Here is a 13,261-nt window from a genome sequence, read left to right as displayed (position 1 = left end):
TTTACAAGGGGAGTGCACAGTCACAGTAGATGCAATGGAGACAAATGTAAACAGATACGGGGAAAAAATGCAGACATATAAAAAAGGTGGATGAAAGAAACCCAACGAAGTAGGGCCGAATCAAATACAGGGAAATTTAAAAAAAAATTGTATGTCTCTCAAAGACCGCACATGTGTGGATTAAGGTAAAGACGGGTAATAAAGCTCACGGGAAGAAATAAGGCTGCAGGTAAGGAGAAAAAGTGAGTCTCAGGCTCCTGAGACAAAAATAGGCCTCTGGAAAGAAACAGTTGTGCAGGAATATAGAAGACCATAGAGGCAATTGTGTAGGTAAGTTTAATGATTTTATGGAGGCTTATTTAATTCTAACTGTTTATCTTTATAAATATTATTTATCCAACTACATATATTCAACTGGAGAAGTAAAAATGGTGGCTGGGACCACTTAGAAAAATGAGTTCGGCAATATGATTGATGGAAATTGCAGGCTTTCAATTGGTTGCGTTTCTCTTGATTCATATGGGATCTTTCCTACTGTATGCTTCAACAAACCTGTATGGGCAAGTTGCCTTTTTGAACCATTGAAAAAAGCATGATCAGATGAAGGCAGGATTGGGCTCAACTGCGAGTTGCCCCTCACCCACTATAGTTGATTAAACCTGCTGACAATCACAGCAATATTGATCATTTCAGTAAGCACAAGAGTGAGACTGGAACCCTAGAGGGAATGAATGCCTTTAGGATAGAAGAGAGAATTGGGGAAAGGAAATGAATGCACCTTGCATTTTTTTTTACACAAATGATTTTGCATTTATACCAAGTTATATTTCAGATATTTCAGCCTCAGATTGCCTTTAATTGTCAGCATAGATTCAATCGTTTTCTACCATTGTACTTGTGCAATGATGCAATCATAGCCCTGGGCACCAAATCCACATTGTGTTTACTGAGGTCAGTTATAATGGCTGCTCGCATCAATTCACACTGAGTTGTAATAAAAAGAATCATGCGTACACACACATACACATTCACACTCACCCATTATGGCATGCAATCGAATCGTAAACATCTTCTATTGATTTCAGCAGGATCATTGTTTAGTTTTAATTTCACAATAGTTAGAAAATTAAAATATTTCTAGAATGGGGGAAGGAGAATCACTGCTCTCAACATTTAAATTAAGGCCAGTTCTAAAGGACTCTCCAGGAACTTTGAAAATCAGGTTTGACTGCACCAGATTTACACCAAGTGACAGCTTGGCTCGGTGGTAGCACTCTCGTGTCTAGGTCACAAGATTGTGGGTTTAAGCCCCACTCCAACACAGAATCTAGGCGGACACTTCTGTGCAGTACTGATGGAGTTCTGCATTGTTGGAGGTGCCATCTTTCAGACGAGACATTAAACTATGTCCCTGTCCACCTGTTCAGGTGGATGTAAAAGTTCTTATGGCACTCTGCAAAGAAAAGCAGTGAGTTCTCAAAGGGAAAGATAGGACTACAATATTGAAGCATGATCCTTTGACCTGTGCTCCCTTTGAGCATGGGATTGATGAGCCCCATTTCTTCATGTGCATCTAAAGGATCCCATGGCACCATTTGAAGAGGGGCAACCGGCTACGGGGAAAGAGCGGGGGAAATGGAACTAACTGGATTGCTCTTACAAAGACTTGGCATGGGCTTGATGGACGGAATGGCCTCCTTCTGTGCTGTAACCATTCTATGATTCTCCTGCTATCCTAGCCAACATTTCTCTCTCAACTATCATCACTGAATAAACCTACAAATGGTCATTCATCTCATTTGCTTATTTTAGGATCTTGTGCACAACTAAATGTTAACATTATAAAAGTAATTAATTGATAGCAAAGCTCTATAGGATGTTGTGAGGTCATGATAGGGAGCTATATAAATGCAGGATTTTTTACAATGAAGCATCCTATAAATTCCTACTGATTATACTCATGGAATGACAAATTAGCATTGTGTTTCAAACCTAAATATAAATGATTGCGGCCCTTCGAAACAAGTTTAATCATCAAGTGACTCATGTATTCAAAATGACTTGGTGCTCTTGTTTTAAAACAAGGTATCAAACAGTCTCACCTTATTTTCAGAGGTTAGATACTTAGTCAGTTCTATGCAGTCACAAGATTATTTAAGCAATAAAATCCTGGAAGTCAGGCGACAGGTTAGTTGGTAGTGGATGAATTGTACCAGAGCTTAATTACATGGAGGAACCAGTTTGTCAGGCTCTTTAACAGGTTATCTGTAGGATATTTTTGACGAAGTACTCAGAATAAGAGTTGAAGGCAGTAATCGTATCTCCAGGGTGTAGGCTTCAAAATTCACAAAGGCAATACATCACCTTCCTGCTCACGCATGTGAATTTAAGCAGCTTTTCAATTCTCAGCTCAGGCATCTATTCAGTCTTCCGTGGGTTCATGTACTTAGCCACACTCAAGGGTGGGGAGCCTGCAATAGCCATATCTGCCCTCAGGGTAGCAACGCCTCCTGCCAGCGGATCAATTGAAGTCATATCAAAGTGCACAGCTCCCACTTAGGAAACTTTTCCAGCTATAAAGGCCAGAACAGCTGTAATGCAAAACTACAGAAGGGAAAACAAAAATGGGATAAATTATAGAGAAAAAAAATGCATAAATAATAAATATGATTCAAAGGATGAAAGCACCTATAATCCAATACACAGTGAGGCTAAGGACAAACTGTACTATATCTTCAGTTGAAAAGCAGGTTTATTTTAAGTTTGCTCATTACATGTTTACACAGTTTAATAATGCATTATCTTTAGCTCACATTTACTGTCTGAAACCTCACCACCACTAACTTATTTACAGATGTATAATTTGCATGTTCAAGTCTTGTACCATTGATATCATGTTAGAGATCCAGGAGCCACTGGAATCTGAAGAGTTCGCTTTTGTAAAAATATTATTCAAAATACGATGGATATAGAAACACTTCCTATCCTGGATACTTCAGTCCAATTGTGTTTTTTTTTTGTTGCTCCTAGAAAGTAAGAAATAAAAAATAATTTACAAAGTTAAGGCTGAATACATACACTAAAGCTTGCACCAAGGCAAGTTACATTTTTATAAAGAAGTTTATGAACAAGAGAACAAGATTGAGAGCTTGTGATGGGTCAGCAGGATTTATATTTCTGCCCTTGTGTACAAATGCAACATTAAAACCAATGGAAATGGAATTTTCCATTTGATTTCAGTGTCTGCTTGAACTTTTACCTGTTTTTTTGACATTTAACTGCAGCATGTTATATGCAATGTGTCCTCATTATATAAAATCCACTATCATACACAGCCGGCGAGTGAGAATTAACTCATGGAAATGGGGTTGAGTTCTCGAGTAGATTACAGAAAGAATATCAAGCCCATGCCGAGTCTTTGTAAGAGCAATCCAGTTAGTTCCATTTCCCCCACTCTTTCCCCGTAGCCGGTTGCCCCTCTTCAAATGGTGCCATGGGATTCTTTAGATGCACATGAAGAAATGGGGCTCATCAATCCCATGCTCAAAGGGAGCACAGGTCAAAGGATCATGCTTCAATATTGTATTGGCTTTAAGATCAAGCAGAGTAGAAATTAGATCTTGCAGTTACTGAGCAAACAGAACGAATGGCAACAGTATATAAAAGTTCGTGCGGCGGAATCAGTTGTAACCCTACTGATTAAAATGGTGTCCTTTTAAAAGATAAAGCCTCAAAAGCTCCTGAAACCTCCCATTTTACTTTTTCAACAGAACAGTGTTTATATCAATAGCTATCTATAGCAGCTGAAATGATTGCACTGGATCAGAAGTGTAACATCAAATACAAAACACATGGAAGGTGTAGAAGAGGAAGTGGCTGAATGTAACCAGAGCAGATTATTTTTTAAAAAACACATTACTCCGGCCTTCTTTTCCAAATCCACAGAACAAAGAATTTTGTCGCTGGTATTAATGCACCAAACTGGCCTACAACAATTGGCTTTGCGATTTTGCTTCCTCTACTTTTTCCCCAGCAGTATAGCCCAGGCTGGGAATCTGCCACATGGGAATCATGAGCAAGTATCGATGGAGTTTTTTTTCCCACTTCTATTAAATGTTTCCTCTTAAAATGGTCAGCAAGTACAGGCTCCAAGCTCACTTATCCACACATGTCAGCAGCTGTGTTGTGTTAGAACTGAACATAAGGGTCTGCTGGTGCTAACAGCCTGTAACTGTTCTATTAAAGCCATGATGTGGAGATGCCGGTGATGGACTGGGGTTGACAACGTCCAACAACGTTCACCTGAGGAAGGAGGAAGCCTCCGAAAGCTTGTGAATTTAAAATAAATTTGCTGGACTATAATTTGGTGTTGTAAAATTGTTTACAATTGTTCTATTAAAGAGTTGCTTTAGTATTGAGAAGATCCTGGAACGATTGCTGAAGGGAATATATTCTTCTGTATTCCTATTACATAAGAATTAGGAGCAGGAGTAGGCCATGCAGCCCCTTGAACCTGCTCCACCATTCAATAAGATCATGGTTGATCTTTGACCTCAACTCCATTTTCCTGCCCGCAACATTCACGAAACACTGGTGTTTTATCAAATGCTTCTAATATCTAAAAGGTCAGAAGTAAAAATATTTGTGCCTTAGTCATATTCTGGTTATGCTAACAATTCATTGAAATTTTTTAAAATGTAGCTTTAAAAAGAAAATGGGGAAAAAATAAAGCATGATGGACAGCTGGAATCACTGAAGGTTTCTTGGATCGTACGTTCCAGGAGGTGATCACCCCGCAGCCACAAGAAAAAAGTTCAGGATAGCAAGTGGGTGGCCATTCAAAAGGGTAGGAAGAGGCAGGCAGTGCAGGAATCTTCTGGGTTGAATTCAGCAATGGATACCAGTGAGGGCGACGACACCTCGAAGGAGTGCAGTGCTCAGCATGGCATCATGGGGCAAAGGACTGCACAGTGAAGTGTAGAAATGCTGTAGTCATAGGGGATTCAATAGTCAGGTGGACAGACAGGCGTTTCTGTGACCACTGACTTGAGTCCTGCATGCTGTGTTGCCTCCCTGGTGTCAGGGTAAAGGACATCACAGAGGGTGCAGAACATTCTGCAGGGGAAGGGGAACATCCAGAAGTCATGGTCCATGTGGGTACCAATGATATAGGAAAGAAAAGGGATGAAGTCCTGCGGTTAGAGTTTCAGGAGCTGGGGAGGAAGTTAAAAAGCAGGACCTCAAAGGTAGTAATCTCTGGATCACTCCCAGGGCCACACGCTAGTGAGTAAAGGAATAGGAAGATAAGGCAGGTTAATGCGTGGCTAGAGACATGGTGCAAGAGGGAGGGCTTCAGATTCTTGGGGCATTGGAAACAGTTCTGAGGCAGGAGGGACCTGTTGTTCCTCAACAGTACTAGAACCAATGTCCTCACTATTGCTGTGGGGGAGAAGAGTTTAAACTTATTTGGCAGGGGGATGGCACCACGATGTAGCATTAGAAAGGAAAAACAAGGTGCACAAAGGATTGGGAGAGACAGATAGCACTAGAGTAAGAAATAGTACAGTATTAGGTGGGATCGAACTAAGAATACGAGAAGGTCTAAGATAGGTTTGGAGCGCATGTGTGTAAATGCACGAAGCGTGGTAAAGAAGGTTGGTGAGCTGTAGGCGCAAATAGTCACATGGGCTTGATGAGCCGAATGGCCTCCTTCTGTGCAGTTATGATTCTATGATTAACAATCTTAGATTATAAGCAACAAAAACTGTAGAGGAGAAATATCACAAAGGTAGTAGAGAATTGAAACAATTTGATTCTCAATTATCCCTTTTGTTATATGAAAGGTTCAGCTGGTTCTCAAATACCATAAGTTACTGTACTTCAAGCCATTATTGAGAAGGAAAGTCAGCACTGTAACTACATGTCTGAGCATATGTAAGATATGTGCGTAAATTGGGACTTTCTCAACTATTCATTGCACCATTTTACACAATTGCACAATCCTAACTGGATAAACAAACGTTTCTGGATTCATACCTGTTAAGTGGCTGGCAAACTCCTTGAAAAAAGTTAATGGATCAGTGTTATAAAGTATGTCCTGATTGTTAATAAGAACATAAAGCTAATGGCCAAAGTTCCATTTTCAGCAATTGTACATTTCAAAACTGTTCAATTTTGAAAAATAGGAATTGAATCTTTTTTTCCCCCTTTAATTCTTAAGACAGCCAGCAGATTCCAAGGAAGCCACCAGCTCAGGGCCAGGCAATTTGGTAATTATTCAGCTCACACAGTGTGGCATTATAACAAGCATTAATATCACAGTAACAAAGCTACTCTAATGTGAGGAGATTTTTCATTACTGTAATAAGAACCATAAACCACAAAACAAACAAACAAACTAAAACACCATTTTAATTAAAAACAAAGAATGGAAACACTTTTGAGATATTAATGCTTGTTCTAATGCCACACTTTAGAGTTGATTTTAACTCCAATTGTGTTTCGGTCAGACAGGAGTGGGTGAGTGCAAATGCACTCAGAGGCTTAAGTTTGAGGTCCATGGTATTTTAACTCCCGGCACTAATGGAAGGCTCGCTAGCAAACAGGCAAGTGTGGGAAGGGAGTTTCAGGAGGGTCTCATGGGAGAGAAGCGAGGGGTATAGTGTCCTGGACAGTGGAGGTTGCAAATTTCCTTTGGGGCCCTAAGCAGCATTCCGGCTCCTCCTGGCCCTACAAAGGAAAGTTTTCCACTTATCTTGGAAGGCTTCTTCACCCTTTCAGCAGATGCCGACCTGTCTTCAGCCAGCGGGAGAGCAGCGATGGTTTCCCCACTCAGGCCCAGGTTAAAATATATTTGAGATCTCATTGACGGTAATAGGACACCAATTTGCATAAATTTGAAAAGGACCTGCCTAATTCCAGCAAGTGCCTCAATCACCTAACTACAGTGAGCAGTTAAAATGGTGCCAGCGGGATTCCAATAGGAATGGGGTGGCAAGGCTGAACACTCCATTTTAAAGGCCTCCTTTCCTATTCCCAGTGGGCAGGGTAGGTTAAAATTCCACCAGCCTTGTCATTTCATCCTCGCATTCTCCCTTTTATGCTATTCTCTATCTGACCTAATTTATACTTTAATTTTACTTTTCTTCCTAACAATGTTTTTTTCAACCGTTCAACTATAAAATGTTTTACTTATCTTTTTTCCTATTCTTGGCTGTTGCAGTCTATTTTAGATATTGGAGCAATTTAAAAAAAAAGAATTTGATCATTCAAAAAAGTGCGCTTGGAGCCATTTTAGCCGATCAAAAGCCAAAACAACAATGAATGACATGGTCACATCACAGATGCAACCAGGTCAACCTGATGCATTTTTACACACCAAAACGGGAAAGGGTTGCTGACAAACTCATTTGCTTATTGATAAATCCCAGAGCAACACCATAGTGGGAGGAGTAAACACATCCATGGTGCCCCAAGGGATAACAAAATATAACTGAAACGTGAAGAGTTGTTTTTTTTTTTAAAAACTGTAACTTTTTAAAAAAACACTAAAGACCATGCTAAAATCATTGCATCGGTCTTTTGCTTCCTCATTCTCTCAGCTTCTACTACCTATCTGTTTTCTATCTTATCCTTTAGTTTCTATCTCTATTTACTATCCATTTTGCTTTGCCACCACCATCCTACTTGTCCATTTCTGAAGCCTGGATCACCTTATGAAAAGCCTGTCTCTAATTGGCTGAAAACCAGTTTCAAGGTATGTTTCTTTAGCCAATCAGGAGACAGAATAGTGCAGTTTGATGTGAGTGGCAGGTCAAATTGTTTATAGTTTTGATTGTTCTGCTGGCTCCTTGAAGCACCGGATGATGTAACCTGCCAGAAGTTCAGGTAGGAAGATATGCTGAAAGGAGTCAATCTTATCAATAAGCAGAGGGAGGAGGGTTTTAATTTTATATTTGCCACCCTGTACGTAAACAGCTGGTGTCATGATAATTTAGGGAGAACCATAAAAAGATGAGTGATAAAAACTGGAGCAGCAGATAAACAGTTAGGAAATCACTTAGAAACAGGTCAAAAGTTAGAACAGAGCAAGATTTTTATCTCAGCTATTTACAATCTATATTAATGACTTAGTTGAAGGGACCAAGTGTAATGTATCCAAGTTTGCTGACGATACAAAGCTAGGTAGGAAAGTAAGCATGGGAGGAGGACACAAGGAGTCTGCAAAGGGATATAGACAGGTTAAGTGAGTGGGCAAAAAGGTGGCAGATGGAGTGTAATGTGGGGAAATGTGAGGTTATTCACTTTGGTAGGAAGAATAGAAAAGCAGAATTTTTTTAAATGGTGAGAAACTATTAAATATTGGTATTCAGAGAGATCTGGGTGTCCTTGTACAAGAAACACAAAAAGTTAGCATACTGATAGAGCAAGCAATTAGGAAAGCAAATGGCATGAAGGCCTTTATTGCAAGGGGGTCGGAGTACAAGAGAAAGAAGTCTTGCTACAATTGTACAGGGCTTTGGGGAGACCACACCTGGAGTACTGTGCACAGTTTTGGTCTCCTTATCTAAGGAAGGATATACTTGTCTAAGAGGCAGTGCAGTGAAGGTTCACTAGATTGATTCCTGGGATGAGAGGGTTGTCCTATGATGAGAGATTGAGTAAAATGGGCCTATGCAGTCTGGAGTTTAGAAGAATGAGAGGTGATCTCATTGAAACATAAGATTCTGAGGGTGCTTGACAGGGTAGATGCTGAGAGGTTCTTTCTCCTGGCTGGAAAGTCTACAAATAGGGGCATATTCTCAGGATAAGGGGTCGGCCATTTAAGAGATGAGGAGGAATTTCTTTACTCAGAGGGTTGTGAATCTTTGGAATTCTCTACCCCAGAGGGCTGTGGATGCTCAGTCATTGAATATATTCAACGCTGAGATAGATAGATTTTTGGACTCTAAGGGAATCAAGGGACATGGGGATTGGGCAGGAAAGTGGAGTTGAGGTTGAAGATCAGCCATGATCATATTGAATGGCGGTGCAGGCTTGAGCGGCTGTATGGCCTATTGCTGCTCCTATTTATGTTCTTGTGATTTTCAGGGTCTTGAAATAGGAATAATAGATTAGGTTTATTTCCTAGTTGTTAAGTGTCAGATGGAAGGGTTTGATGTAAAGCAGGCAGTTGAGAGTATGAGTGCCAAAAAAAAATTGATGCGCAAGTGGAATTTGAGAGATAACATTACCAAAGGGATTGTGCCATTTTGACTGCCATGGCTGGAAGCACCACCACAAAGTAGTTGCAGTAAGGCATTTTACTAAAACAGTACTGCACCAACTTTTTCACTTCTGAACAGCAGATGACAACGCTCAATTTCCTCCCCCTTCCCAGTAGTAGTTTAAGGGATATTTCGATCTTTCGAGTCGAGATCTCTGAGCATCGGAGGCAGAGGGAAACAAATAAAGGCCCAGGCTCGAAGGTAAAACCTACTAGGAGGATCGGAGGTGGCGGGGGCGGGCCGGGTCGTGAACCGAGGGTGGGTGGGGGGTGGGGGGGGGGGGTGGTGGGGAGGAGGGGCGAAGGATCTTCTGGAGACAGTCGGTGGGATCGAAAAAAACAAGGAATGACGTCACAGGACAGCTGGTAAGTATCACCGCCTTTTTTCCCTCTGAGTTAGGGAAGTGGATAAAATTAAATTACGAGCTGGGAGCATAAAACTGCTGTTAGTTTATTGAATTTAATAACAAACTTGTTTATTAACTAGGTTAATAAAACTATGAATAAACGATTGAAAAAAAACTTTTAAAAACTAAATAAAACCAGGTTGACGTCAGCACAAGGGAAGGAACGGATTGGTGAGTAGCTGGTGAGTGTTTTTTTTTCAAGTCTTTAGTTTATTTCTGTTAAGTTTAGTTAACAATATAATGAATCGAGGCATGGCAGTCCCGTGAAGTGCACATCCTGTGTCATGTGGGATCTCCAGAACACTTCCCGTGTCCTGGATGAACACATGTGCAGGAAGTGTCATCAGCTGGAGGAGCTCGAGCTCCGGGTTTCAGAGCTTGAGCAGCAGCTGGCATCACTACGGTATATCTGCGAGACTGAGAGCTACGTGGATAGCACATTTCAGGAGGTGGTGACCCTACAGTTTAAGAGAGTGCAGTCAGAGAGGGACTGGGTGACCGCCAGAAAGACAAGGAGGACCAGGCAGGTAGTGCAGGAGTCCCCTGAGTGCACTCACTCTCTAACCAGTATTCAGTTCTGAATATTGGTAAGGGAGAGGGTTCCTCTGGGGAGGGCAGTCAGAGACAAGCCCACAGTACCATGTGTGGCTCAGCTGTTCAGGGCGGGGCGGGAGGAGAAAGGTCAGGAGAGCAATAACGATAGGGGATTCAATAGTTAGGGGAACAGACAGGCGTTTCTGCGGCCGCAGACACGTTCCCAGGATGGTATGTTGCCTCCCTGGCGCCGGGGTCAAGGATGTCAGAGTGGCTGCAGAACATTCTTGGGGGGAGGGGGGGGGAAAGAGGGTGAACAGCCAGAGGTCGTGGTCTATATTGGTACCAACGACATAGGTAGAAAGAGGGATGAGGTCCTGCAGGCAGATTTTAGGGAGCGAGGAAAGAGATTAATAGGCAGGACCTCAAAAAGGTAGTAATCACTGGATTACTTACGGTGCCACGTGCTAGCGAGTATAGAAATAGGAGGATAGAGGAGATGAATGTGTGACTGGAGAGATGGTGCAGGAGGGGAGGCTTTAGATTCCTGGGGCATTGGGATCAGTTCTGGGGGAGGTGGGACCTGTACAGGCCAGACAGGTTGCACCTCAACAGAGCTGGGACAATGTCCTCACAGGGAGGTTCACTAGTGCTGTGGGGGGGGGGCAGTGGTTAAACTAAATTGGCAGGGGAATGAGCACCAGGATGTAGCATTGGAAAGGAGAAACAAGGTACACAAAGGATTGGGAGAGACAGATAGCACTAGAGTACGAAATAGTACAGTATTAGGTGTGAATCAGACTAAGAGAGAATGCAAGGAGGTCTAAGATAGGTTTACCGTGCACGTGTGTAAACGCACAAAGCGTAGTAAAAAGGTTGGTGAGCTGCAGGCGCAATTAGCCACATGGGAATATGATGTCATGGTGATAACGGAGACCTGGCTCAAAAAAGGGCAGGATTGGGTACTAAATATTCTTGGATACAAGGTATTCAGGAAAGACAGGGAAGGAAAGAAGGGGAGGGGGGTGGCAGTATTGATTAAGCAGAATATTGCAGTGCTGGAGAGAGAGGATGCCCTGGAGGGGTCAAGGACAGAATCTATTTGGTTAGAGTTAAGAAACAATAGAAGTGCCATTACACTACTGGGGCCACCAACTGGTGGGAAGGATATAGAGGAGCAAATTTGCAGGGAAATTAGAGAGGTGCAAGAGCCATAGAGTATTGATAATGGGGCACTTCAACTATCCTAATACAGACTGGGATAGTAATAGTGTAAAGCGCAAAGAGGGGGAGGAATTTTAAGTGTGTTCAGGAGAACTTTCTTGACCAGTATGTTTCTGGCTCAACGAGGAAGGAGGCATTGTTGGATCTGGATCTGGGGAATGAGGTGGGCCGAGTGGAGTAAGTGTCAGTGGGGAGATCATAGTATCATAAGGCTTAGATTAGCTGTAGAAAAGGACAAGGAGCAATCTAGAGTAAAAATACTCAATTGAAGGAGGGCCAATTTCCATAGGATGAGAACGGATCTGGCCCAGGTAAATTGGACACAAAGATTGACAGGCAAAACTGTAATTGAACAATGGGTGGCCTTTAAAGTTTCAGGTACAGTCTAGGTACATTCCCACAAGGGGGAAGGTAGAGCAACTAAAGCCAGAGCTCCCTGGATGACGAAAGAGATACAGAGTAAGATGAAGCAGAAGTAAGGGGCGTATGACAGATGTCAGGTTGATAATACAAATGAGAACCAGGCTGAATATAGAAAGTTCAGAGGGGAAGTGAAAAAGGAAATAAGAGGGGCAAGGAGAGACTATGAAAATAGACTGGCAGCGAACATAAAAAGGGAATCCCAAAGTCTTCTATAGGCATATAAACAGTAAATGGGTAGTAACAGGAGGGGTGGGACCAATTAGGGACCAAAAAGGAGATCTACGCATGGAGGCAGAGGGCATGGCTGAGGTACTAAATAAGTACTTTGCATCTGTCTTTACCAAGGAAGGAGATGCTGCCAATGTCATAGTAAAAGAGGAGGTAGTTGAGATACTGGATGGGCTAAAAATTGATAAAGAGGTGGCACTAGAAAGGCTAGTTGCACTTAAAGTAGATAATTCACCCAGTCCAGATGGGATGCATCCTAGGTTGTTGAGGGAAGTAAGGGTGGAAATTACAGAAGTGATGGCCATAATCTTCCAATCATCCATAGGTGCGGGGGTGGTGCCAGAGGATTGGAGAATTGCAAATGTCCTTTGTTCAGATAAACCCAGCAACTACAGGCTAGTCAGTTTAACTTGGGTGGTGGGGAAACTTTTAGAAACAATAATCCAGGACAAAGTTAATAGTCACTCAGACAAGTGTAGATTAATTAAGCAAAGCCAGCACGGATTTGTTAAAGGCAAATCTTGATAGAGTTCTTTGATGAGGTAACAGAGAGGGCAACGAGGTTGATGTGGTGTCTATGGATGTCCAAAAGGTGTTTGATGAAGTGCCGCATAATAGACTTGTCATCAAAGTTGAAGCCCGTGGAATAAAAGGGGCAGTGGCAGCACGGATACGAAATTGGCTAAGTGACAGAAAACAGAGAGTAGTGGTGAACGGTTGTTTTTCAGACTGGAGGGAGGTGTACATTGGTGTTCCCCAGGGGTCAGTACTAGGACCACTGCTTTTCTTGATATATATTAATGACTTGGACTTGGGTGTACAGGGCACAATTTCAAAATTTGCAGATGACACAAAACTTGGAAGTGTAGTAAACTATAATTAGTTGACTAATTTATTAGAGCTCTTTGAGGAAGTAACAAGCAATGTGGATAAAGGGGATCCTGTGGATGTGGTGTACTTGGATTTCCAGAAGGCTTTTGACAAGGTGCCACATCAAAGGCTATTACACAAAATAAGAGCTCATGGTGTAGGGGGCAATATATTAGCATGGATAAAGGATTGGTAAATGGGTCATTTTCAGGTTGGCAAGACATAACGAGTGGAGGGTCACAGGGATCAGTGCTTGGGCCTCAACTATTTACAATCTATATCAATGACGTAGAAATATAGAAAATAGGAG

The 13,261-nt window shown here is 42.0% G+C and overlaps 1 protein-coding gene across 1 annotated transcript in view; it reads right to left on the bottom strand.

Moving 5' to 3' along the window:
* Positions 1-2,734: 2,734 nt before the first annotated feature.
* The window catches only part of rsph3 (radial spoke head 3), a 70,446-nt gene continuing 59,919 nt past the window's right edge, over positions 2,735-13,261 (bottom strand). The window contains exon 9 of the mRNA XM_067988348.1: positions 2,735-3,026. The gene's annotated coding sequence lies outside the window, so the exon portion shown is untranslated. The remainder of the gene's footprint in view (positions 3,027-13,261) is intronic.

This window comes from Heptranchias perlo, chromosome 8 (assembly GCF_035084215.1).
Source record: "Heptranchias perlo isolate sHepPer1 chromosome 8, sHepPer1.hap1, whole genome shotgun sequence".
NCBI classification, from domain to species: Eukaryota; Metazoa; Chordata; class Chondrichthyes; order Hexanchiformes; family Hexanchidae; genus Heptranchias; species Heptranchias perlo.
Note: the sequence above shows the minus strand (reverse complement) of the source record. Positions and strands in the feature narration are given on the sequence as shown.